We start from the raw sequence: 27,171 nt of genomic DNA on the forward strand, positions 1-27,171 counted from the left end.
TGTCTGGTAAACAATTGATTGATTCGTATTGTCACAACGCGTGTATCCAATCGCGCGAGTAACAATTGATAACTTTCGATTTGTGCAACGCAATCCCACGATATGCGGTCCAGCATCGGTGTGCAAAAAATCATTCGCCGTCCTTCGCATAATTTTGGGGATGGAAGAGCGATCAACATTTCAATTCACCTCGTGGAATTTCCGAGCGGTTCATGAAATATCAATTGGCTCAGTGTGAAGGTCACCAATTAGCCTCTGTCTCCACCCCTACTTGTCTGGCGCAATCCTCCCTGCGCCAGTCATCTGTGCTGTCGACTCCCCTGCCCCCTGTGTCAAGTTGAGCCTCAAAGCCTTCCACCGAATGAACGAAGGCGAATTGCCCGATGATGCTGGATGTATTTACCAGCGAAACGTCGTACTCAAACTGTAAATGTGGATTCACGCTTCAACACACCGGTGGGCTAAAGTAGTGAATGATTTGTCTTTTGTCAACGTGACACTTTTTTTTTGCTGATTGGCCGTGTCGGGTGGTGGAGGGTTACGACACATTTATAAATAAACGCGATCTAACCCAAAACCCTTTATTATGAATAAGGAGAGGCTCTTTATATTCCGAGCCGCATTGCACGGGGCACGGTGATGATTTGTCCGGGACATTTTGGGAAGGGCCCTCGCCCCCCCCTCATCCTTCACCAGGAATCCCCCCCATCAGGGTCCCGCCCCTGGGTGCTGCTCTGCCCCTCCCCCAGGGCGGATCCCACGCTCCCTCTCGCAGCTTCCTCTTCGACAACCACCACCACCCTCCTCCTCCTCCCTCTTCACATGCCCCCACTCCCAGCACTCTCCCGGCCCCTCCTCCCTCTTCTCCCTCCCTCCCTTCTCTCATTCCCTCCCACGCCTCCCCCCACCTCTCATTCCCACCCTCCTCCCCTGCTTCTCTTCCTCCCGTTCACCTCGTCACTCATTCTCATTCCTCCTCCCCTCTTCTCCTCCCCCCAACTCATCGCCTCCCCCCCGCCACCACCTCCGCTCACCCCGCGCCCCTCCCCTCCCCCGCGCCCCACCCCTCCCCCACGCACCTCGCCCCACCCCACCACCTCCACTCACCCCGCGCCCCTCCCTTCCCTCGCCCCGCCCCTCACCAGCCCCGCCCCTCCCCAGCCCCGCCCCTCCCCCGCCCCACCCCTCCCCCTGCCGTCAGTGAGGTGGCGCTGAGCGGCGTCCGCATCGGCAGTAGCAGCGCCCTCGCTGCCTTCATCGTCGTGGTCGTCGTCTTCATCATCACCACCACCATCACGGCGTCTGCGGCATTCCAGTGCGTAAGGAATGTCGTCGTTGTTGTTGTGGTGCTGCTGCTGCTGCGTGGTTGTTGTGGAAGTGAGCGTGGATATTCAGTAAGAAGTAAAAATAAGCGGCGCTGCTGCTGCTACATTGGGCGGAGACGCGCGGCCTGACAGGCAGGCCGCGCACGGGGAGACGGGGAGATGGGGAGAGATGGTGATGATGGGGAGAGTGGGAGATGATGGGGAGAGTGGGAGATGGGGAGAGTGGGAGATGGTGATGGGGAGAGTGGGAGATGATGGGGAGAGTGGGAGATGATGGGGAGAGGGGGAGATATGGTGATGATGGGGAGAGTGGGAGGTGGTGATGTGGAGAGTGGGAGATGGTGATGGGGAGAAATGGTGATGGGGAGAGTGGGAGATGATGGGGAGAGTGTGAGGTGTGGTGATGTTGAGAGATGGTGATGGGGAGAGTGGGAGATGATGGGGAGAGTGGGAGATGATGATGTGGAGAGTGGGAGGTGGTGATGTGGAGAGCGGTGATGGGGAGAGTGGGAGATGGTGATGGGGAGAGTTGGAGATGGTGATGGGGAGAGTGGGAGATGGTGATGGGGAGAGTGGGAGATGGTGATGGGGAGAGTGGGAGATGATGAGGAGAGTGGGAGATGGTGATGGGGAGAGTGGGAGATGATGAGGAGAGTGGGAGATGGTGATGGGGAGAGTGGGAGATGGTGATGGGGAGAGCGGTGATGGGGAGAGTGGGAGATGGTGATGGGGAGAGATGGTGATGGGGAGAGTGGGAGATGGTGATGGGGAGAGTGGGAGATGGTGATGGGGAGAGTGGGAGATGGTGATGGGGAGAGTGGGAGATGATGGGGAGAGTGGGAGATGATGGGGAGAGTGGGAGATGATGGGGAGAGTGGGAGATGGTGATGGGGAGAGTGGGAGATGGTGATGGGGAGAGTGGGAGATGATGGGGAGAGTGGGAGATGATGGGGAGAGTGGGAGGTGATGGGGAGAGTGGGAGGTGATGGGGAGAGTGGGAGATGATGGGGAGAGTGGGAGATGATGGGGAGAGTGGGAGATGGGGAGAGTGGGAGATGATGGGGAGAGTGGGAGATAATGGGGAGAGTGGGAGATGGTGATGGGGAGAGTGGGAGATTATGGGGAGAGTGGGAGATGGTGATGGGGAGAGCGGTGATGGGGAGAGTGTGAGATGGTGATGGGGAGAGCGGGAGATGGTGATGGGGAGAGTGGGAGATGGTGATGGGGAGAGCGGGAGGTGGTGATAAGGGATGAGATAATGGTGGTGGGAGATGGTGATGGTAGTGAGGAGAGATGGTGATGGAGGAGAGACGGGAGGATGAGAGATCGAGATGTGAGGGAGGAGGTGACGGGGGAGAGGATGGGGATAAAGCTGTTGGTAGAGAAGGGGGTGTGGGTGATGTCCTTTAAAACGACACCATCACCGTGCTGGAGAGGAGATACGACGTGAGAGATGAGGCGATGGGGACATGATGATGTAAGAGAGAGGGGTGGGGGTATTGATGGGAGAGGGGCAATATAATGGAGGAGGGTACCGGAGAGAGAGGAGGCGAGAGACGGCAAGAGGGGAATGGCCAAGGGGAAAAGAAGAGTGCGGAGGTGAGAGATGAACGAGGAGGGGGAGTAGCCTTGAGGAGGGAGAATAGTGATGAGGGAGAGGGGGGACGAGAAGGGTCCGGAGGAGCGAGCGGTGCATTGTCGCAGCATCGAGCTGCTGTCACGACGGCGGTGGTGCTGCCGATGCTGGTGATGATGATGGGGATGTTGGTGATGTTGCTGATGTTATTGTTTATGGTTTCTCTGCACGGTGCATCACGGGAGTGGAGGAGGGCCGTGTTCGTTCCTCGAGCGGCGGTGCAGCGGAGGGGGAGGCTCCGTGCGTGCGATGGGGTGGGGTAGGGATGAGTGTTCATGAAGCAGCAGCAGCAACAGCAGCTACTGCTGTTGTTGCTGCTGTTACTGCTGCTGCTCTCTCTCGGTCACAACAGTTCACGACGGCCCAAACGCCACTTGAGCGAGAGTTGCCACGTTTTAAGGAGGTCGCGGTGCCAGGCCAAGTGCACTTCGAGGCGGCCACGTGAACTGGTCGAAGGGCTTCGCTGCTGGCAGGAGGAGGTCTCGGCACAGACCCAGGCGGTGCCGTGGGGCGGCCCACTGAGATTACCGAAGCACACACAGGGAGAGGGATGTTAGGCGCCAAGAAGTATTGCAGTTGAAATCCAGTGGCGCGCAACGATGTTACGTGACTGTGCTTGCGACTGTAGGATCGCAGCAGCCGTGTTGATGGTGATGATGTTGTTGATGTGTGTGTGTGCGTAGCCACCCGGCCTGGCATTGGCAGTGTTTGTGGCATGGGGTTCAAACCGTTGGGCGAGCGTTGTTTTTGGGGTTTGATGAGGCACAGAAAACCGTTGGGCCAGGGATGTTTGGAGTTTGATGAGGCACAGGCCCCGTTGGGCCAGGGATGTTTGGGGTTTGATGAGGCACAGACCCCGTTGGGCCAGGGATGTTTGGGGTTTGATGAGGCACAGACCCCGTTGGGCCAGGGATGTTTGGGGTTTGATGAGGCACAGACCCCGTTGGGCCAGGGATGTTTGGGGTATGATGAGGCACAGACCCCGTTGGGCCAGGGATGTTTGGAGTTTGATGAGGCACAGGCCCCGTTGGGCCAGGGATGTTTGGGGTTTGATGAGGCACAGAAAACCGTTGGGCCAGGGATGTTTGGGGTTTGATGAGGCACAGGCCCCGTTGGGCCAGGGATGTTTGGGGTATGATGAGGCACAGACCCCGTTGGGCCAGGGATGTTTGGGGTATGATGAGGCACAGACCCCGTTGGGCCAGGGATGTTTGGGGTTTGATGAGGCACAGGCCCCGTGGGGCCAGGGATGTTTGGGGTTTGATGAGGCACAGGATCTGTTGGGCCAGGGATGTTTGGGGTTTGATGAGGCACAGTACCCCGTTGGGCCAGGGATGTTTGGGGTTTGATGAGGCACAGGCCCCGTTGGGCCAGGGATGTTTGGGGTTTGATGAGGCACAGGATCTGTTGGGCCAGGGATGTTTGGGGTTTGATGAGGCACAGGACCCCGTTGGGCCAATGTTGGCCAAAGGGTTCCGTGTCTGTTGGGCGGTTGAATTAATTATCGTCCCTTTCGTTCGCTCTACTTTACACAGCAAAACCAGGGCGCGACCCTTTCACTTAAACGAGTTTACGTGACCCTGCAGTTGATGCTGGGCTTTCTCGCAAACGAATTTGGTAGTTTTTAGTCCTAAGCCCCGTGGCTTAGGACTTAAAAATACAAACGGGAGACCGTTCGAGGTTACAGCAAAACTCAAATGTTGACGGCAGTGCGTGCGCGCGTGTGTGTGTGTGTGTAGTCACTCACCGTCTACCGAAAGGATGGGCGACTAACTGTGCATAACAGGTGTTGTAGGCTGTTTCGGTGGGGTGGTCATCTGTCTGCGTGATGGGCAGCAAAGGACATTGCAGCAGCAGCAACAGCATCTGACTGTCTATGCTCCCACGTGTTGCCCCTTCGCCGCCATCTCTACACCGCACTGCTTCGGGGTAGTGAGATCCCCCTCATCCAGCAGTGGAATCGACGCAAGGGGCTGTTGTACATGTGTGTCACACATGTTTGTACTGTACCGTGTGCATCCATTGACCGCCAGCGTCATGCGTTGCAACTGTTAGCTGGCAACGTGAGTTGGCTGTGGTGTCACAACAAGCACAAAATAAAAAAAAACAAACTCAACTTTACGTGCTATGAAAGAAGGGCAATTTCTTGAAACGTCGCCTATTATGTGTGTTATTCTTCTTCTCCTCCTACCTCCTCTTCTTCCCTTTGAAGGCCACGCAGTATTATCGACCCCAGTGCGTTGAGTGTTTTGACATCCGAGCGAGTGCTGCGAGGGTTTGCAAATATCAATATGGCCCAGCTGGAATAGCTTGCGGGGAGCAGCAGCAGCCGCCGGGGCCTGCTGGCATTTCAAGGTGCTCGCAGAAGTTGTCACTACACACGTGTGTGTGTTCGCAGCAGTGGTTGACGCCGTAAAGTCAACGCGCACACGCGGCACGGTGTAAGTGTGTTGTTGTATCTTTTGCGTAGTCCACAGTGGCCGCTTGATCTCTCTCCTCTAAGGTGTAAAAAAAAAGTTAATTAAATGGCGTGTCATTTACAACGTGGCCGACCCGCCCCCCCTTTGTAAGGTCTGGGAACAAAATGCCAGATAGCTCATTAGCGTTGTGGACGATGCACATTGTGTATAGTGCGAGTAGTGTGCGTGTGTTGTGTTTTGAGTGCAGGTGAAACGTACAGAACATTTAATTATCAACCGAATGTTGGACAGTACTGCCTGTGACCAAATGTCCAGATCACCCAGAGTATATATGTCAGGTCTTGAAGTGTTGGTTTGAAGCTGGCTATTGCTTGGATGTGCAGAAAATATGCGTTATAGGCTGCTGCGGAGGCTATGTGGTGGGTGGCAGAGGGCAAGGCAAAGAAAATATTTGGTTGTACTGTACTTCCATTCTCCCGTATCTATCTTCACCGCTTTCACTATCCTTCGCTTTCCAGCATGGTGAAGTATGGTCAAACCACTCCCATGATCTGTAACTGCCTTGATCCAGCTGTGGCTTTGACAAGGGGCTGTAAATTACTTTTGTTAAAATTCACAAAAGTAAAAATCCACAAAAGTTAAAATTAACAAAAGTAATTTACTCTCTTTGAATTTATTAAATCGGCCACAATTCATGGCAGCGTGTCATAGCATTGATATGTTCACAGTTAGCTGCTGTGCTGTACATACCCCTACATATATACCTGTTTGTGCAGCATATACAGTACATGTATTATGCATCACATGATGTACATACATGCCTTTTGTCAATCTACTACTGGATGAGATCCTCCCCATGGGTCATGGGGGGTCATTTGACGACACTCAGCCTCGCAGAACAGTGCGGGTTGGTGAAGGCAGGGAGCATAGATGTCCCAGCATAGTATGGTCCAACAATGAAATCTGCATTGTGGTCTGCTGACAAATGCAGCCCCCGTAAGGCATGGGCACTGTAGTATGATTGTGAAAGGTAATTATAATTACTGATAATTATCAGTGTTTTGTGGAACGGAGGGAATTGCAGTCGGGTCCTCCCCAGGTAATTCGATGTTGGGTCTGTTGGGTCTCATGGGCCTAGATTTGCCAGGGCAGCAATTTAGTCTTGGTTAATTTAATGGTGGTTTGGCAGTGTACTGTATTACACACTCCCTGGGTGTATGTGTACTGTACAGTATGTGCAGGGTATGCATGTGTTGTGTACTGTGTAGTGCGGATAATACTGGATGTACCTGTACATCCCTTTTGTCAATCCACTGCTGCATGAGGGCCTCGCTATGCCCCACTGGTATTTAGTCATTCTCCACTGAGCAGGTCACGGCAGGTGGCTGAAGGTGGGGAGAATAGAAGTACGGTACAACAATTGAGTATATGGCCGTTATAAATTTCCACGTGAATGAGCCACTTCGTTGAGCTATAATTTATGATAGCCAGGTCGCTTCTGAAAAAGAGCCACATCTCAGTGGGCCTTAGCTGGTAAAATAAAAATAGTTTTCTTTATTTTTAAGTTGAGTTTATTTTTCTGCACTTCCCACAATGTCTGGAAAACACGATATTAAGTTCTGTATCGTCCTTGTGTATCCTGTACGTGTAAAAACATGGACGTGATCTAGTATGGTTAGGGAGAGAGTTTTGTATTGAGGGCAGAGTTAGGGGAAAAAAATGTATAATCAAAAGGTCAAAGATCACCCCGCTACGGGTATGGCAGGTCACCAATGTGAAGAGTTTTTCATGAATAAACTGTACTGTATTTATATTACATCGTACAATGTATGTATTATGGAGGTGAACCGTTTATAGATACCCCACTGATTTCTAATGATCCATTTTGCCATCTAAATAGGTGATTTAATATTGTGAAAGCGATGGCTCCATATCCTGCAGGGATTTTATAATTTTAACTTTTAATACGGTTGGTAAAAGATATGTAGAGGCTTTGAAATAACGTATATTGTTTTCTCGCAATGTTCCCTGTATTCAAGTATTTTAATGTGGTATATATCCACGGATCACCCTCCATACATTTAAAATAGTAAAATGAATAAATGCCCCCCCCCCCCCCTGCTGTGTGGGAGTGTATAAAATTTGACTTTGCAAAAATTAGACCTCCATACCAATACATTTGAGATGCTTATGCATATGTGCAATTGATATAAAATACACATAACAGACCACAGTACACATGTACTGTAGCCCACCCTCTACACTGCAGTATGTACAGTGAGGGAAAAAAGTATTTGATCCCCTGCTGATTTTGTACGTTTGCACACTGACAAAGAAATGATTAGTCTATAATTGTAATGGTAGGTTTATTTGAACAGAGAGACATAATAACAACAAAAAAATCCAGAAAAACGCGTGTCAAAAATGTTACAAATTGATTTGCATTTTAATGAGGGAAATAAGTATTTAACCCCCGCTCAATCAGAGATTTCTGGCTCCCAGGTATATTTTATACAGGTAACGAGCTGACATTAGGAGCACACTCTTAAAAGGAGTGCTTCTAATCTCAGCTTGTTACCTGTATAAAAGACACCTGTCCACAGAATCAATCAATCAGATTCCAAACTCTCCACCATGGCCAAGACCAAAGAGCTTTCCAAGGATGTCAGGGACAAGATTGTAGACCTACACAAGGCTGGAATGGGCTACAAGACCATTGCCAAGCAGCTTGGTGAGAAGGTGACAACAATTGGTGCGATTATTCGCAAATGGAAGATACACAAAATAACTCTCAATCTCCCTTGGCCTGGGGCTCCATGCAAGATCTCACCTCGTGGAGTTGCAATGATCATGAGAACGGTGAGGAATCAGCCCAGAACTACACGGGAGGATCTTGTCAATGATCTCAAGGCAGCTGGGACCATCGTCACCAAAAAACAACTGGTAACACTACGCCATGAAGGACTGAAATCCTTTAGCGCCCGCAAGGTCCCCCTGCTCAAGAAAGCACATATACATGCCCGTCTGAAGTTTGCCAATGAACATCTGAATGATTCAGAGGACAACTGGGTGAAAGTGTTGTGATCAGATGAGACCAAAATGGAGCTCTTTGGCATCAACTCAACTCGCTGTGTTTGGAGGAGGAGGAATGCTGCCTATGACCCCAAGAACACCATCCCCACCATCAAACATGGAGGTGGAAACATGCTTTGAGGGTGTTTTCCTGCTAAGGGGACAGGACAACTTCACCGCATCAAAGGAACGATGGACGGGGCCATGTACCGTCAAATCTTGGGTGAGAACCTCCTTCCCTCAGCCAGGGCATTGAAAATGGGTCGTGGATGGGTATTCCAGCATGACAATGACCCAAAACACACGGCCAAGGCAACAAAGGAGTGGCTCAAGAAGAAGCACATTAAGGTCCTGGAGTGGCCTAGCCAGTCTCCAGACCTTAATCCCATATAAAATCTGTGGAGGGAGCTGAAGGTTCAAAACGTCAGCCTCGAAACCTTAATGACTTGGAGAAGATCTGCAAAGAGGAGTGGGACAAAATCCCTCCTGAGATGTGTGCAAACCTGGTGGCCAACTACAAGAAACGTCTGACCTCTGAATGCCAACAAGGGTTTTGCCACCAAGTACTAAGTCATGTTTTGCAGAGGGGTCAAATACATTAAAATGCAAATCAATTTATAACATTTTTGACATGCGTTTTTCTGGATTTTGTTGTTGTTATTCTGTCTCTCACTGTTCAAATAAACCTACCATTAAAATTATAGACTGATCATTTCTTTGTCAGTGGGCAAACGTACAAAATCAGCAAGGGATCAAATACTTTTTCCCCTCACTGTAGTACAATATAATATTGTACTTGTGCACATTTCAGTTCGACTATATTGTATCTGTCATAGGTGGAGTGGTTTTGAGCTGTCTGCGCCATGAACCCAATAGCTTGAGTTTGATACCCGGCCACAGCTGACGTGAGCGGCGCACGATATCTGGACCAGTCCTAGGCACCCCCCCCCCCCCCCCTTTCACCAAGCTTCACTATCTGTCGTGGTGAAGTATAGTCAGACATCCTCCATGCCCGACACGGAATGACGAGGTCTTCGTCCAGCAGTGGATTGACAAAGGTCTTGAAATGAAATGACAACATACAGTATATATAGACCGCGCAAAGAATGCTGATAGAACACGTGTAGAGCGGTACAAGTGTGTACGCTGTTCCTCCTTGCTGTTTGTGTGCGAGCGAGTGCAAGTGTTTGTCTAATCAATATGTTCTGCACTGCGAGAATAAGGTGGGCGGTGGGCGGCCCGGGTGTAAGTGGGTACAAAGATGATGAAATACATCTCTGTAGCCCAGCTGTGTCAACCTTATGGACCGCTTTGGCAAACACTGGCCACCTTCATGTTGAGCAGCAAGCAGCTGGGCAAGGCTACTGCTACTACTACCACTGTAGTAGTCCTCGGCGTTTTTTTCATTCTTCGTGCGAGGACTGTGAAAGAGGAGGGATCTCCAAGTCAAACACTCTGCTGTTTGCTCAAGCGGAATAGGCAAGAAGATGTGGAGAGGCTTTCCCAGGAGCACTTGAATCGCAATAGGCCCGTTGTAGTCTTGGGATTATTTTTGTTGTTGTTTGGAGAGCGTGTACCATTCGTGCTGGAAATTAGTAGCACGTGGTGGGAAGGGTATTCCTATTTTAAATGTGGCTCTGTACTCTTTAAGGGGCGTATGTATTTTCAGTTTCAGTTTATTTTTTTTTGGTATAGCCCTGTGAGCCATTCGGCTCTTGAATCGGGTGCAACCACAACAAATAAAAACACAAAAACACGAACAAGAAAAACACCTTAAAGTGACTATGTGACTGTGCAAACAGAAAATCCATGAAAAAAACAGCAAAATATTCCTGAAAAAAAACAGCAAAATATTCCTGAAAAAAGCACCGTACACCAACACTGTGCAAAAAATCCCAGTGGGATGCAAGTCAAACAACAACAACCACAAGAAAACTTAGATGAAGGCCATCAGTCTAACTCCATACTACAACAAAACAAACATGTCCAAACCAAAAAACTTTTTCGAAATCACCAAAAAATAAAGCCATAATTGCAACGTAACGGTGATCACAGGGACTGTGACCGAATTTTTACAATAAACTGCATAAATAACATGCAACACCAAATCCTAGAGCCATAGCTGGCTGCATGAGTTACTACACAACAACAGAAGCATCAGTCGGAGTATCAAATTTTTCAATGCACCTTTAAGATCAGCACGCTACATCAAAATACAGATAATACTTTGCAGCGTCATCCGGAGCGAAACATTTTATTTTATTTTACGCCAATGAATAGCAGTCGCAGCTAGGGGTGTACAACTCCTCTAGAGCAGTTTTGAGAGAAGATCTCATTGGTAGCTTTTCAAGTTGCAGTTTATTGGCAATAGCATTCCAGACCCTGGGGGCATCAATAGCAAAGGCCCTTCCTCCAGTTTTTGTATGGCAATAGGGAATGTGAAGCTGGTAAATGAGCGAAGACCTGAGGTCAAATTTGTTCTTTGAAACAGAGAGGAGATCCAGCAGGTAGTCTGCGGATTTTTTTGTAAGTACATCGTGTATAAATAAGATCTGGTGCACAAGCCGTCGAACATTAAGAGCTGTTAAGTTTGACCCAATGTAGAGATCACAGTGGTGAGTCCTATATGGGCAGTTCAATGTAAATCTTAAGGCCAAGTAATAGATGGAATCAAGCTTCTTCAGTACAGTACTAGGGGTTGATTTATACACGATGTCACAGTAGTCAAGGAGAGGCAGTATGGTAGCTTTTATCAATTCCAAACAGAACATTGGGGGAAGCAGTGCTTGTGTCGATACAGAAAACCAATTTTTACTTTTGTCTTTTTACCAATATAATCAATGTGATCTTCAAAATTCAGTTTTGAATCCAGGATGACCCCAAGATACTTATAGATCTTGACTTTCTCTATTGGATAATTATTTAAGGAATGTAATTGGGGAAAAATAACTTCCTGCTTTAGTCCTGGTGAGAAGCATAGCACCTTGGTTTTGGAGGTATTCAGGACTAGTTGAAGAGCAACTAGCTGATGTTGTAGTTTGTTGAAATCACCCTGTAGCTTAGCAATTACGTCATCCGGAGAGCGGCCAGCAGTAATCAGTATTGTGTCATCTGCAAAAAGATTTACCCTGTAATGATCCAGGTCAGTGCCCAAGTCATTGACATAGAGAGAGAACAAAAGGGGGCCGAGGATGGAACCCTATGGAACCCCTTTTGTTATCTTAACACTGTTTGACCTCCAACCATCTGTGAATACAGTTTGGGTGCGAGAAAAGAGGTAATTTTGTAACCATTTTACTGTGTGAATACTTTGTGCTGATGAATGAGCTTCTCAAGAAGTGGGTCTTTGATGGGAGAATAATATTTGTCACGCGTAGAAATTGGTGCCGGACTGGAGTTGTTCAGACCGGAGAGGAACCCCGTATTAGGATGTAGGTCAGCTATTAACAGAACCGAGTATTTAATGAAACAAATATATTTATCTTGTAATTTACTTAAGGTGTGACATGCCAGGAGACACGTTGCAGTCTATAAAAATGGTGAACTGGATGCGCTTTCATAAAAAAAAAACAATTGTTCTCGACGGCCCAAGGTCTTGCAAGCACATTCTAATTTCCCGTAGCCTTTTCACAATGTTCGTCCTCTTAATGCTCTCGTTTCTATAGTTACAATAATGTGTACGCCAGTGATAGTCTCAAAGGAGATATCATTTTAACAATTTAATAATTACTTTACTGTATACATCACGCCTGGTGGAATCTGTTCGATATCACGTTTAGTTTAAACTGTAATATAAAGGCATATTGTTTCGATGTAGATGCTGTCATTATAAATACTTTAACAAAACACAATGAGAATTGTTCATGAAGGAGAGCGAAATCCCTATTTTTTTATGTTGGCATTTGTGATGCTCTGGGTTATTGATTGACCAGTGACAAATGGACATTTTATTTGAGTTGGGAGAGCCAAGTGTTCCCAAGCAACTGAAAGTCAAATATTTGCCGATAATCATTACCATCATCAGTAGCAACAGCCATGTTCTGTCCACTGCTGGATGAATGTCTCACGGTCGTCGCTCTTCCGTGATACCACAGTCTCGTTTCCTGTGCATGAGCTGATGTCTTCCCTCCATCTCCGCGTTCTCCTCTCGGACATATTCCCTCTGGCGATGTTGGCGTGAAACACGCTCGTAATGGCACAAACGCAAGCTGCGAATCAGTGTAAATTACATTTCGTCTAGAAAGCATCCGTTCCAAGTTAAGGATGGAACGCATCCGATGGATGTCCATTCATCAAACCGTGGAGATGGAGCGATAAAATCAGCTCGCGTGCAGATGCACGGTGGATTTTTACATCGCAAGACCATGAGAGATGGTGAAGGCTTAGGGAGGCCTTCATCCAGCAGTGGATTGGTCGTGGCGGATGATGGTGAGTCTTTGGATCATACATTAAGATTTGAGGACACGCATGCCGCTTATTTAGAAGTGTTATGAGAGCCAAGGTCAAACAGACTAAAATTATAACTATATAAATCGGCAGTTTTTTGTGTAGTGCATGAAATCTGAGCTGTCTTGTCGATGATATGATGGTGTTTTTGTATATGCTTTAGAAAGCTACATCCAAATGCCAATATCAACATTTTTCTTGTCGCGTCAAGTCGTGTGTGTGCTCACGTGTCAAGACAATGACACGTGTTTGTATAAATACATTGTAACATTGTCTGGGGCACCGGCCGAGTTGTTGGTTATTGCAGCGACATTGAACTTGGCGACCTGAGTTTGGGTTCCTATTATGGCCAACAAGCAAAGCACTTTACCGATACTTTCTGTTTGCATCCTGACCTATGAAGCCACGATTGTAACACAGACGTGCACCTTATAACTTCTGTACAGTCACAGGGATGCCAATGAAATAGAACCGAAAAGATTATTGGGCCCTTCCTGCTGAAATACATCTAAATCTAATCTAACACCAGTGGTGAGTAATACCTGAACCGGTCTGGGGCTTCACCACCCCCCCGCCCCTTCACCAGCCTGCTGTGTAACCAACATGGTGAAGTATGGTCAAACAACTACCTACATCCAACATGGCGTGGGGAGGCCATCATCCAGCAGTGGATTGACAAGGCGGCTGTGTTTTACTTTTTCTTGTAACTATGTGCGGCGTTTTTTTATGTAACGTTAAGTTTCACCTTAAGCCCCCGTCATGGATTGCATGTATTTTTGGAAGCATTGTGCACCGTGAAAGCATTTCTTTATGCACTGTGCAATGGAACTCATGGTAATCGGTAGGATTCCTGCTGCTGGAAGACACTTGCTTAAGCTGGCTTGCATGACTGCCTTGGCCTTAAGTTTGCACTTGATTATTGTTTTTGTTATTCCAACATCTAGGGGCCCCACGTTGTAGCTTTAGGTGACCCGATGCACCGGTCAATTCAAGCCGGAGCAAAGGGGCGATCCTTTTTATAAATACCCGCACTGAATTCTCACGACCCTCCTCTGTTCCTTTCAGCACTTTGTCCAACACTGGCTGGCTATGTTCAGAAAACTCTTATCGGGAGAGTGTGAAAATATATAATCAGTGCATTGAGGTTGGTTTGAGGCATGCAGAGGCTTTGATTTATAATACTGTATGGTATGGTTACATTTTTCATATATGTGCATTATTGATAAACCTATTTTTAGCAATATTACCATATTACTGAATTACTCATTTTTTAAATATGTAATTTGACATCAGCACCACCAACCATAGAAGCAAGATAAAGAAAGGAAAACGAAAATATGTAGGCTTTATAGGGTCAAATGTTTCCAGCTTTTAGAGGATACATCTTCTGGCTTCACCTTTCCTGAGTGTAAGATGTGAATGATGGAGCTATTCCTCGCTATCTGGACAAGAACTCTCTCAAAAACAACATCCACAGCCTCACGGTTGTTTGTTATCTTGGACTTGGATCGCAGGTTCCAACTTAGTCTCCTTGAATCTCTTTGCCAACTGTAGCTGCAGATGATGTGGGTTCATGAGTTTTATTATCCCTATGCACGGTTTTCGTTAAAACAGCACCTCAGATGAGCATGGTTGGCTACGTACGCCACGAAGGAAGTTCAACATACACGTAGTCTTTCGCGACCAGTATTATTCATAATAACGGTTTTTGGATTAGCTCGCGTTATTATAAATGCGTCGCAACCCTCCACCTACCTGACACGGCCAATCAGTAAAAAATGTGTCACGTTAACAAAACGCCAATTAGTTACTTCTTCAGCCCACTGGTGTGTTTGAAGAGTGAAGCCACAACATTTAGAGTTTGATTGGCCGTGTCGAGTGGTGGAGGGTTGTGACACATTTCTAATAACGCGATCTAACCCAAAAACCTTTATTATAAAGTTCAACATACATTCGTACAACACCATTCAAACGTTTGTTTTAAAGAATTGGCCAAATATCTAATTTATCCCGACCAAAAAAGCGGCTTAACACTCAGTTCACGGCTATCCTGGGTATATAGTCTGGGTGGTGGCAGGTTTAATGACATATTTACGCGATCTAACCCAAAAAAACCTGTATTATTGATGATATTGGTCGTGAAAGCCTACGTGTTAAACTGACTATTTTTATACTTTAACAATTGTTTTATTTCCAGCTAGTCGCGTTCTACCACTAACCACGTATGTAACATTTAAGTAATGCATTAGAGTCTCTGTTGCTTTTAACTGAGGTTTCTTGAAAAACAAATGCCGCAGCTCTTCGAATACGTTTTACCTCTGTCGTCAATGAAGCCTTGAATTAATTTAAATAGCTTGGGAAAATGCACGCTGCAAATCTTATTCCCTCCGCTCTTGTTTGTGGTCCTCATTATCTGAAGGGTAGGGCATATGTGTGATTCCTCCAATTATCCGTGGATAATAGGAAGATGGTGGAACGGTAGCGCTGCGGTTAGCACAAACTGCTATGGACCCACACTGCGCTACGATGATAGTGAGGAGGATTTGTATGATGGTGAATGATTGTGGATGATGACAAAGATGATTGCGCCACGGTGACGAGATGTTAATTCCCTCGCCTGGTATGCAGGAGGTCGTGGGTTCGATCCCGACCCTGACACCTGCAGTATATTTGGAGTTTGCGTGTCTCTCTCGCCGTGGTCGCGTGGATTTTTCTCCGGGTCTTCCGGTTTTTCACTCCACATTTATAATCAACGTCACGCGTTTAGAGTTTGGCTGCTATAAATTTCCACATGATCAGCAACTTTGTTGGGCTATCATTTGTGGCCAGGGAGCTTCTGAAAAAGAGCTATTAGCTCAGTGGGCCTTTCCTGGTAAAATAAAAATAGGAAAAAAAATCGCTTCAGTATCCACTTTATATCAGTTCGATTTACCTACTACTGATATGCCTATTTGGCCTGCCCATCGCACATCAACTGCTCAATATCATCACCGCAGATGAGGTTGCCATGAATTTCCACGTAATAAGCCACTTCGTTGGGCTATCAATTGTAGCCAGGTCGCTTTTGAAAAAGAGCTATATAGCTCAGTGGGTCTTACTAGTAAAATAAAAAATAGTTTTTAATAGCTTAGTTTATAACAATAAAACGATGACGATGCCTATTGTGAAATGGTGGCAATGATAATGATGATGTTGATGGATTTTGTTGTGGGCACCATCGTCATCAGCGTCGCAATGAAACGACTTGATTGGGATGGGTGTGGGAGCAGCGACCTAGAGGTCGACCACCAAGGTGAAGACGTAAATCCACGAGGGTGGCGGCATACTGCAACGCGAGGCTCGCAGGGCTGGTGCTGACTTGGCCGTAGGCTGCAGTATTTAGCAGACGCGCGAGTGATGATGACGGATGACGACGTTGATACGTGGTGGCGGAGATGGTGTAACGTCGTCGAGGGTGTCATGACGATAAAGCACCTCGATGAAGGACGGTCGTTGTCTTTGTTGCCTCCACTCTCTAAACTATAAAAAACTACAGTATTTATATTTGACCAGGTAAGGCCCACTGAGCTATACATCTCTTTCAGAAGTGCCCTGGCTATCACAAATGATAGCTCAACGGAGTGGATTATCATCACCACGTTGAAATTTAGAGCAGCCAAATACTCTGTAACGCGAGACATTAATTCTAAACGTGCAGGGAAAGAAAACGGAGGACCCGGAGAAAAATCCACGGTTCCTCGGGGAGAGAGGCACGCAAACTTCCAATATACAACAGGCGTTCAGGGTCGGGATGGAACCCGCGACCTCCTGTATGCCAGGCGAGGTAGTTAACATCCTGCCACCCTGGCGCACACCAGTGCCCGGCCTCTGTAGCCACAAGGCGTTGGACAATACCGTTGCACCCTATGTTTATAGCACAATGGGGAAGCGTGTGCATCTCGTAGGTGTATTTGGTTTTTTCCCGTATGGAAAACTCAGTGGTGAATGATAGCTTCCTGTTGCCCCCCCCCCCTCCTTTTAACAACCAGCACCGGTCCAGTTTGGTGAAGTATGGTTAAACGACCCCCACAGTCTGAGGAGGCTTTCAACCAGCATTGTAGATTGTTGAATGGCTGTAAATTATGCAGAATGTATATATTCATTATTTATCTGGCCTAGTTCTAATGCCAGTAAATGCGCATCTCGGCCTACTATTCATCTGGATTTAATAGAAACAAATACCACTTTGTCCCGTGCAGAGACTGAACACTGTCATGAGAATTTCCACCACTGCATCAGGGCTGACAGTGTTTAAACAAGCAGGCCTTTTTATTTACCTCGTGCTGTATGAGCATTGTGCCGGTGTTTGTCTTGTACTTGTAAATTACTCTGAGTCTTGGTTTACGTTGAACTCTTAGCGACACGTAAATACGCATTTCGCATATCACAGAGGTTGTCTTTAGAAGTATGAGAATAGAAACGGTTTAAAGGTGCAGCGCTGCAATTGCTTGCTCACGGCACCGCTGCGGAAGGACTTCCACGAGAGGGTTCCCTAGAGGGCCCCTCTAAAGCGTTTTTTTGGCCTAACCTTCCTCGCTCTCCAGGCGCCCTGCATAGAGGTGGGAGTACCCACACTTTACCCCAACCTACTAACTGCAGTGGACCGTACAGTACCCATTTACACTGTTTGGTGGACAGAAGCGGTGTGAGTTGAGGAATGTAACCATCGTGACTGCCACCTCGGGGGATGGAACCAGCGGCTTCTGGCTTGTCAGTCAAGTTTTGCTAACCGTTAAGCGATGGCGGCATCCTGTAGCCATACTGAATATTAAAAGTAGCCAAATTTGTCAGATTTAGCATTACTTCGCTGTCTGTCGTTTAAACCTACAGAAAATGTTGTATTAAATCTGATGCTGTACTGCACCGCCTTTCACTGGGTCACCCGGAGTGCGCACGATTTCAGCAGATCCTCAGAAGCTAAGCAGGTTTGAGCCTGGAGAGTGTTTGGATGGACGGCCATCTCCCACTAAAATAGGTGTCTTAGGTGTTGTGGGCACTAGTGGGCAGTGGAGCAAAATCCGTTGCTGTTCTGTACTCCTCCCACGTTCACCAGCCCACACTGACCAGCATGGTGAAGTATGGCCAAATAACAGTCACTGTCTGCACCATGTGGGGAATGCTGCCATCCATCAGTGGGGTGACAAAGGGAATGTACATGCACACACGTTCACATGTACCGTACATTCACACACGTTCACATGTACCGTCCATTCACACACGTTCACATGTAACGTACATTCACACACGTTCACATGTACCGTACATGTGAGCGTTTGTGCATGTACTGTACAAATGAAAAGCAATCTTTGTGTGTGAAAAGGGTCTTTAAGGAGCATAGTTGTTTATTTTAAAGGTAAAGTTACTCAAGTCTGAATAGGCCTATAGTACAGAATAAAAATGTTCTGTGTGCGGTGTTATGCAATATTATCACCGGTATCATTGTAATGTACGCGGGCTGGGGTCGTGGCAGAGTGGTTGATGCACGGCGCGATACACTCGACCGCCTAAGTTCAATTCCCGGTCATGGTTAACTTCAGTGGTGACCGAATGTCTGAACGAGTGCTGGGCTCGCCTCTCATCAACCCACAGTGACTAGCGAACCGTGCGGCGCACTCGAATTGTAAGCGTTGTTGTGGGTTTACTCTCCAACACACAAGCGGTGTGCTGAACTCGTAAAGGGCCGTCCATAAATGACGTCACGCACCTGGGGGGGGGGGGTCAGACATTTGTGATGATGTGTGACGAGGGGGGGGGGGGGTTGAGAAATTTGACGTCACATCAAAGTGCACAACTTTAAATAAATGTAGACAACACGTTCTTACTTAACTAAATAGACTTTTAAAAGAATGTTTCTCCTACAACATCAGAGTGCAGCGCCACATTAAATACGCACTACAATGACAATAGTTTAAAGCGATTTGAACCATGTGTTTTCTTGGGGGTGGGGGCAGAGCTTTGTGACGTCATATTTAAGGGGGGACCTGACTTTTTGTGACGCCGTGTGACGAGGAGGGGGGGGGGGCAAAAATCGTCCACAATCGCGTGACGTCATTTTTGGACGGCCCCTAACTAATTGGCACGTTTTGTTCACGTGACAAACTTTAGCAATTGGCCGTGTCGGGCGGTGGCGGGTTTAATGCCACATTTATATTTACGCGACCTAACCCAAAAAAAACCTCGTGGATAATATTGGTCGTGAAAGCCCTGCTTGTTAAGCTAAACAACGCGGCATGGGGAGGTCCTCATCCACCAGTGGACTGATGAGCAAGGTTCGCTACGTACGGTGCGAAAGAAGTTCAACATACATATGTTTAAGTTGATGTGATAAACACGAGTTGCATTGTGTCATTTTTACATTCATAGATGCTCATGTGTAGCTAGCCTTGAGTGACTGAGTAAAGTTGTATCGCAATTACATGCTTGGGCAATTTTGTTACTACTTTTAAAATATTTACGTAAGCAATTAAAGCGTAGCTTGACTGAATACCATTGCTTGTCTTTACTGTACTTATGTTAAAAACCAGTGGCGCTGTCGCGTAGCGCTTTAGGTATGCCCTGGTGAAATACAAACGTTACAGGATCTCATTCAGAAGAGGGTATGCCGGTGCAAGTACGTGGACCCCTCTACTTACGAACATTTGACTTAAGAAACTTTCAGAGATACAAACAAACCTTTCCCGATGTCCAGTTGCCTGTTCGGACCGAGAGTCATAAGTTCAACCGCCGCGCAATAGATGGCGGTGGTGGCATCTACATCTGCAGAACATGAAGAACCAGTGGCATCTACATCTACAGGAGATTATACAACTTTTAAAGCCATTCCCCGTGTTTAGTTTACATGTTGTACAACATGTTTGGAATCGACGGGAGTCAAGCTGGATTTACGAACAAATCGACTTATGAACAGACCTCTCGAACTTGTATGGAGTCTATTTTAAACCATATTTTTTTGACCTGTTAACATTATGTATACGGATTTATGTGTTATGTGCAGTGTAGCGCCTCTTAGCAATGTTCGTATTATCCACGACTCTTATTATCCGCAGTCCCAAATCAGTCTGTAGAAGAGGGGTTACTCAGAATTGGCCAACATGGTCGCTGATCCATCCTATTATCCGTGCCCGTCATGAATGAGAGAATCTGCACGTGGATTTCTTCCTATTCACGGACAGAAGTGTTTCGGAAGTAGTTGCCGCCGCAGCAGCTGCATTCACCCTTGTTTATCCACACGTTTGCAGATAAGAAGAGTGGCTCGGACGTGCTTGCATCGAGTGCTTTAGTCGTGACACATTATCCATCTTAGTTTTTACGAATAGCGGCATTTGCGTGACAAATTTGTCCTCTTCGTGTTCATCCGCAAGTAAGGGAAGGCATTAAGAACTGCTTTTTGTGTTCAGTTTGTTGTCTTTCCCCCGCACCTCCGATTAGCGCAGTTGGCTACGTACGGTGCGAAAGAAGCTGTTGCTGCAAGCGCTAAATGAATTCTGTCCTTTTAAAAGGGGAAGTCTACCCTGTATCAGGTTTCTTGGCTTGGGAACTGGCAGTCTTTTGTTGGGTACAAAATTATTTAATTCTCTGCAGTGGTTATTGTTACATTTCTTGGGAGTGCACTCTAAGCACTGCATATGTTGAATAGCCGCATTCCCGCTGAGCCGTTTGTCGAAAGAAAATGCTTTCCATTTTTGTTGGGATATAAAGAGTAAAAGTAATAAAATGTTCTTAGTTCACGTCATCAATGTTTGGGTCATTGGTTATGTCCTTGTCATATAGTTTTAGTGTAATGAGAGTTTTTTTATTATTTTGGGCAGCACATTCTAGAGAGAACTGGAGAGCGCTCGGCCCGTGTGTACGAGGGTTTTGTTTGTGGTTGACAGTTATGGCTGCTGTAAATGTGTTTTTTAAAAAATACGTTTGTCTTGAAATGTTTAGGCAATATAGAAGCTGTTAATTGTACGTATGTTTGTGTGGTGAACTTCTTGCGCAACGTACGTAGCCAACCGTGCTAATCGGAGGTGCGGGGTAAGGACAACAACACTAAACACAAAAAGCAATTCTAAAGAAAATAAGCATTCTCCGAATGAGCTGAGCTGCACACTGGTAGGATGAGTGGTGATGTTTTATGGGCAAAGCACACACACACTGCATTCTTTATCAAGAGTAACTGCACTGCACTATCGAGAGCTTTTACCATTTTACTTAAAGTATTTCATAGCCGCGCACGTAAGCCCATGCATGAAAGAGTGTAGGCATCATCCATTTAACTGGTGCCCTTTAATGGTCCAGCCAATAGTGTTCTTTTTTTTAATGAAAGTTGCATTGCTGGAGGAGGCACATTTTGTTTGCATTAGGGCGGCTGTCGCTGTGGTTTTTCTTGTGCAAATGCAGAGGATATTGCAGACATGCGCCCGGGCAAACCCATAAGGACTACGCAAGCGCGCGCGCTGACAAATTCTGAATACATGAGGCGCTGGGAATACTGCGGTGATTTAAGTGGAAAATACAACAGTGGTGCGCGTCCGACCGTCACATATCGGCCAATTAGCCACCCACGCAAGTGCTTTTATCATTCGGAGTCGCATGCGCACGAGAAAGAACTTGTGCTTGTGGATTCAGTCTGCAAGCACTGCACTGTGCTGGCCGTTTCCTGTACAATTGGCTAATTCGGCAATGCCCTGGCCTTCTTTTAGTCTCTGTAATGCGACGATAATGAGACACTTAATGCAGTAGAAACTCAAGTCCGAGCCGAATGTGACCGTGGGTAATTTGACTGCCGAACCGTTGATGTGTGCTACCAGTGGTGATAATCACCGGGCCATCTAACAGCTCACCTCCCCGAGTTATCTTCGTGATTCGAATCAATTTACAAAAAAATTCTATTGATTTGATTAAAGAATCAGTTATTTTAGGATTTTTTTTTACCCTCTCCTTAGAATTACCGTATATCTCGTTTCACTCGTGTTGTTCGACGCCTCAGCCTTAATGTAATTTTAGCACACAACGTGCATGGAATTTGCATGGAATCGTGAAATAATTGATGCAACGTTTGAGGCTTGTATTGTGAGCGTAATAATCAATTATAATAATTGGGTCCCACGTCCACCGCTCTCGGGACTATCATGGCCCATGTCTCGGGTAAGGACCACTGAGCTATATAGCTATATAGCTCAGTGGGCCTTACCTGGTAAAATAAAAAAATAGGATCTTCTCTACTCTACGTCATCTACTCTAGTTATTTGTGTTTTCCGTTTACCCCCTTTTAGCTTTCGACAACAACCGTCATCTCGCTTTGTTATAAGGAGGCTTGGGTGGGAGGTTATTGACGCAATTCCCACGTCGATTTACCTGGTATTTCAAACTAGTCGAGTTGTGATTGCTGACTTGGCCTGCTGACATCGAATTGTTGAGCCAGTGCCGTCTGGGGTCCTGGGGTTTCATCCTGGGAATCCCACTCGAGATTAAAAGTGAGATCTCCTGTTTTGTTGTTGTTGTTTTTCAGCCGGGCGGTTACTCATTTATGAAAGTTCAACTTTAAAAGGGTTATGTTTGGCAGATCAAATGGCAGTGTCTGCTCAGCTGATGTCTGTGATTGGGGCTGTATTGTGAAAGAGACTCGACCTGGGATGATTCGCCCTCCGTCGCAATTCGATTAATTGTTCCTAAAAATAATAGATGACGTTTCGATCGCAACACAAGCAATCGTCTTCAGGTGAGACGATTGCTTGTGTTGCGATCGAAACGTCGTGATCTATTATTTTTCTGTCTACGTGACTTTACCGAAAGACCCAAAGAGTATTAATTCCTGCAGTCACGAAATCTTTAAATCAATATTTATTCTAAAAACTGAAACTAAACTATATATTTTTACCAGGTAAGGCCCACAGCTGAGCTATGTAGCTCTTTTTTTCAGAAGTGTCCCAGCTGAAAATGACCGCTCAATTAAGTGGCTTATCGTGTGGACATTTATAGCAGCCAAATACTCAAAACGCACGTTTCTAATAAGCTATGAAATACATGGAAATGGTCATAATAACACAAAAATGTAAATTGGTTATGATAAACATAAAGTAAATAAAAATAAATATGAAAGTATTCAATAATACATCTCCATATATATAAAAAGCAAATATTGTGAATATTTAGCGTACTTCCCGACATGCAATAAACTGGAAATTTGCCATGGGGGTACTTTCCAGACTCTACACCATGCAAAAATTATAAAAATACACTTTCTTTTGGGGGTGGGGGGGGAGCTCAATAATGCATATATTTTTTGCACGGCAAGTGAGCTGTAACGTCAAATCTGTCTCGTGACCCGCGCATGTGGAAGCGTAACGCATTGTAGTGTAGTGGTTAGCGCGCTGCGCTACGAACCCAGCGACCCGAGTTCGATTCCCGCTCACGGCCACCACCGGTGACGATTATTTAAACCGCTTCTGGGCCTCCCCTAGGTCGACTCAGCCTCAAACGAGTAACTGCTGTGGTGTGTGAACATTGCCACTGGGGAGATAAAGGCGGGCAGGCGTGCTGCTGTCACCCACCCCCTCGTTAGGTTATAAAGGGAACTCATCACTTTATCTCAACGCTTTCTGTCTCTGATGGAGTTGTGTTCCAGATGCGATTTGCGGGTAGCAAGTTCGTGAATAACGAGAGAATACTGCAGATACATTGTTACTTGCCTAAGAGATGCACTTTGATGTAACTTGCGGGGGTAATGAGCAGTGTTGTGTGGCCTTCTCTCGGCACCACTCAGTGTGAAAGTCCGTTGCTTCGGGGATGGATACTAAGTTATACAAAAGTAGCTTTTAATAAAGCTGCCTCTAGCGGTATTTTCAAGGCACATGGTTACAACGTGTACCGTGCACTGCTTATTAAGAACCACGGGGAGGACATTTGGAAGCTGTCCACTTGATTATACAACTCTCAAGGAAATAAAACCACTACAGTTATAAACGGCACTGTCTTGCGGCCTCTCACCATTTAAATGAATCCTATTAATAATATTAAAAACTTAAATATTCAGTTTTTCATCACATCCTCTTTTTTCACGATTGTGTTTATTTAAATTCGACGTGCTTATTCTGAAAGGCACGGATTAGTTCCCCGATGTTTGATGTTGTCGCGGGATGCTGCCGTGGTGTCAGGGTTATAGAGATCCCTGATTCGATCTCCTACACAGCACTTTAAAACAATGGGCAAAAGTAATTTTCTTAATCTCCCCCAACCTCTTGTCCACCGCAGGTCTGCCTATCAGCAAATCTGTTGTCTCTGTGTAAAAAAGTGCAATGTAGTAAGTACAACGTAAAAGTCTTCGTTTCAAATATCCCTGACAAGACGCGAGCATAATTGTGCCTCGCAGTGGTCGGTGGATGACTGACCGTTGTCACAAAAAAATAATCGTGAAAGTAGCCTCCGATAAGGTTTCATTGTCACCTGCAATGGAGTCCTTGATCTTGAAGTTCCTGATCTTAAAAAAAAAAATTGGTCGCACGTTCCGAGTTCACGTGGCTTTCATTGTCGGGATGCAGTCATCCGATTTATTGTAAGAATAATACCCCGTCGTCATTTTCCCAGGCATCTAATGTTGAAGCCAAGGCTTGCAAGGGCCACTTGGGTCTCCTGTGAACATTTTCATCTTCCCCGCCTGTTGTGAGAATTTTGCACGGAAAGGCTAAAACAGCCCCTTTCCTGTTTTAGGCAGCCCCAAGCCTCCGCTGTAACATTCATACATTTAAATAGGCTCTAATCGGGGGTTATCGAGTGCTCCTGCATGGAGGCGCTCAGGGCACATGTTGCAAAGGGTCTGCTTCTTGTGACCCACGCGTGCTCTCCTGCCTCATCAATCATGCACTTCACGTTTCTTTTTTTTAAGCAGGTAAGAATTCAAGAGACCAGGATTATCTTGTTTGCAGGAGTGACCTGGGACATTGGTCTGCCAGGAGGGGGCGAAGATTGCTGCCGCTGCTGTGTGTGTGTACGGTGGCGAGATGTTAACTGCTGTCTGGTATACAGGAGGTCGTGTTTTCGATCCCGACCATTACGCCTCTGTATATGTGGAGTTTGCATGTCTCTTTCCCTGTGGTTGCTTGGATTTTTCTCCGGATCCTCCAGTTTTTCCCTCCACATTTAGAAACATACGTTTCGAGTATTTGGATGCTATAAATTTCTACGTGATAAGCCACTTCATTCAGCTATCATTTGTAACCAGGTCGCTTATAAAAATGAGCTATATAGCTCAGTAGGCCTCACCTTGTAAAATAAAAATAGTTTCTAGTTTTTATAGTATAATCCCAATTGAGTAATTTGAGGTGTAGTTTTTAAGATTTTTTTAAAATTTGGACCTGGCTGCCTGGGCACACTACTATTGCGAATAACGTCAGTGGATCTTTAACGACCAGTGTGAAGCAGACGGCACGTAGAATAATAATGATTATAATAATCATTATAATTATTATAATAATTATGCTAATCATTCGAATTATGATTCTTACTACTACTACTACGGTTAATACCCCCGCAGTAATAATTGTGACGGCTTCTGCTTTAGAACCATGACCCTCTCTGCAACAGTCACTACCGCTGGGGGCCACGTCACCACCCTTGTTAGTCATTGAAGATGCTTTTAGAGGTCCAGGCTTCTCCTTGCGTACGTAGATCTCGTTTCATCTTGACCATCTGCCAGAGACTTTGTGCATATTCTTCTTTGGCTCTGAATTATGGAGATGTCATTATGAACTGGCCTGGGTTGATATGAACAGCCTCGATCTGTTTTCCCGTTCTGTGCTGTGTCACGCTGGATCACAGCTGCTCTTTCCGTGACTGACCTCTGACCAAGTAGGACATTTGCATTGGTATTTTTCTTTTCTTTTTACAAGGCATATAAAAGAATATTGTTCACGTGTCAAGTTTGTGCAGTCCATTGGTCAATTCTCGTAGTCAAAAGCACGATTGATTTTATTTGCACGATTGCAAAAGGACGTACAACAACATTTGGCTGAAGGTCTTTTTAAGTTTGTTGCCCAATCCATATGGAAATTTTACTCCAGTCCAAATTTACATTTTCTATATCTCAGAATTAGCAGGCATAGTTGTGATTGATCTTAAATATTGAATTCTCATTGTCTTTGTGCGTTGGATTGGCACATCAGGGTGTTGTTACCTTGGCCTGCCATTATCCACTCCTTCTACCCTTGTATTTTTTGATCGCCATGCAACGATGCATCTGTTCAGCGATTATTATTATTTTGCTCGTAATGCATTAAAAGAGTCGTGTGTGCATAAGGATCAATTGTTGATGATTTATGCAATTGATGTGTGAGTAATACAAGCTGATGGTAACACGGGCACGAGACTAGATGTAAAATATTCCATACGAGGTGGGACAAACATAACGACATTATAAGCGAGGTAAATAGTACAAATGAGCGACAATAAAATTTGAGACAGAACAAATGAGAAAGACAACAAATGATACAGGCAGTACAAATTGGGCCAACAGTATAAACGAGGCAGCCAGTGTAAACAAGACGGACAGCACCAATTGGGCTGTGCAAATGACAGACAATACAAAGAAAACAAACTAAACTAAAATATATATTTTTATTTTTACCAGGTAAGGCCCACTGAGCTGTATAGCTCTTTTTTTAGAAGCGACCCGACCATAAATGATAACTCAACGAAGTGGGCTTTTCATCATCACGTGGAAATTTCTAGCGGTCAAATACTCTAAGCACGTGATGGTGATTCTAAATGTGGAGGGAAAAACCGGAGGACCCGGAGAGAAATCCACGTGACCACGGGGAGAGAGAGAGACACGCAAACTCCAAATATACAACAGGCGTCGGGGTCGGGATCAAACCACACGACCTCCTGCATACCAGTCGAGGGAATTAACATCTCCTAGCCACCGTGGCGCCCCCCAGCGCAAGTTGAACGGACAATACAAATAAGATAGACAGGGCGGTGAAGTCCCCTATGTCATTTTACCGCTAGATGAAGGTCGTGCACCTTGTTGGTTATGAGGGTTTAACCATACTTCACGACGCCGATCGGTGTGGGTTAGTTTGAAGGCAGTTTGGGGGCATGGAACGGATTCAGACGTCAAAAGCTGACGTCAGACGTGCCCGGAAATTGAACTCGAGAACCTGGGATCATGGCACAGTGCGTTAAATGCCTTGCCACTGCCCTCCCGTTCGGCTTGCATGTCATTCTGTATATTAACAGCCCATAAATTGTT

At 46.1% G+C, this 27,171-nt stretch overlaps 1 protein-coding gene across 1 annotated transcript in view; it reads left to right on the plus strand.

Moving 5' to 3' along the window:
- Positions 1 to 1,172: 1,172 nt before the first annotated feature.
- LOC116942209 (phospholipid-transporting ATPase ID-like) overlaps positions 1,173 to 27,171 on the plus strand; it is a 109,096-nt gene continuing 83,097 nt past the window's right edge. Inside the window, exon 1 of the mRNA XM_076066714.1 lies at positions 1,173 to 1,315. The gene's annotated coding sequence lies outside the window, so the exon portion shown is untranslated. The remainder of the gene's footprint in view (positions 1,316 to 27,171) is intronic.

The sequence above is a fragment of the Petromyzon marinus genome, chromosome 13 (genome assembly GCF_048934315.1).
Source record: "Petromyzon marinus isolate PM22_M1 ecotype Great Lakes invasive population chromosome 13, UKy_Petmar_22M1.pri1.0, whole genome shotgun sequence".
In the NCBI taxonomy this organism is placed as follows: domain Eukaryota; kingdom Metazoa; phylum Chordata; class Hyperoartia; order Petromyzontiformes; family Petromyzontidae; genus Petromyzon; species Petromyzon marinus.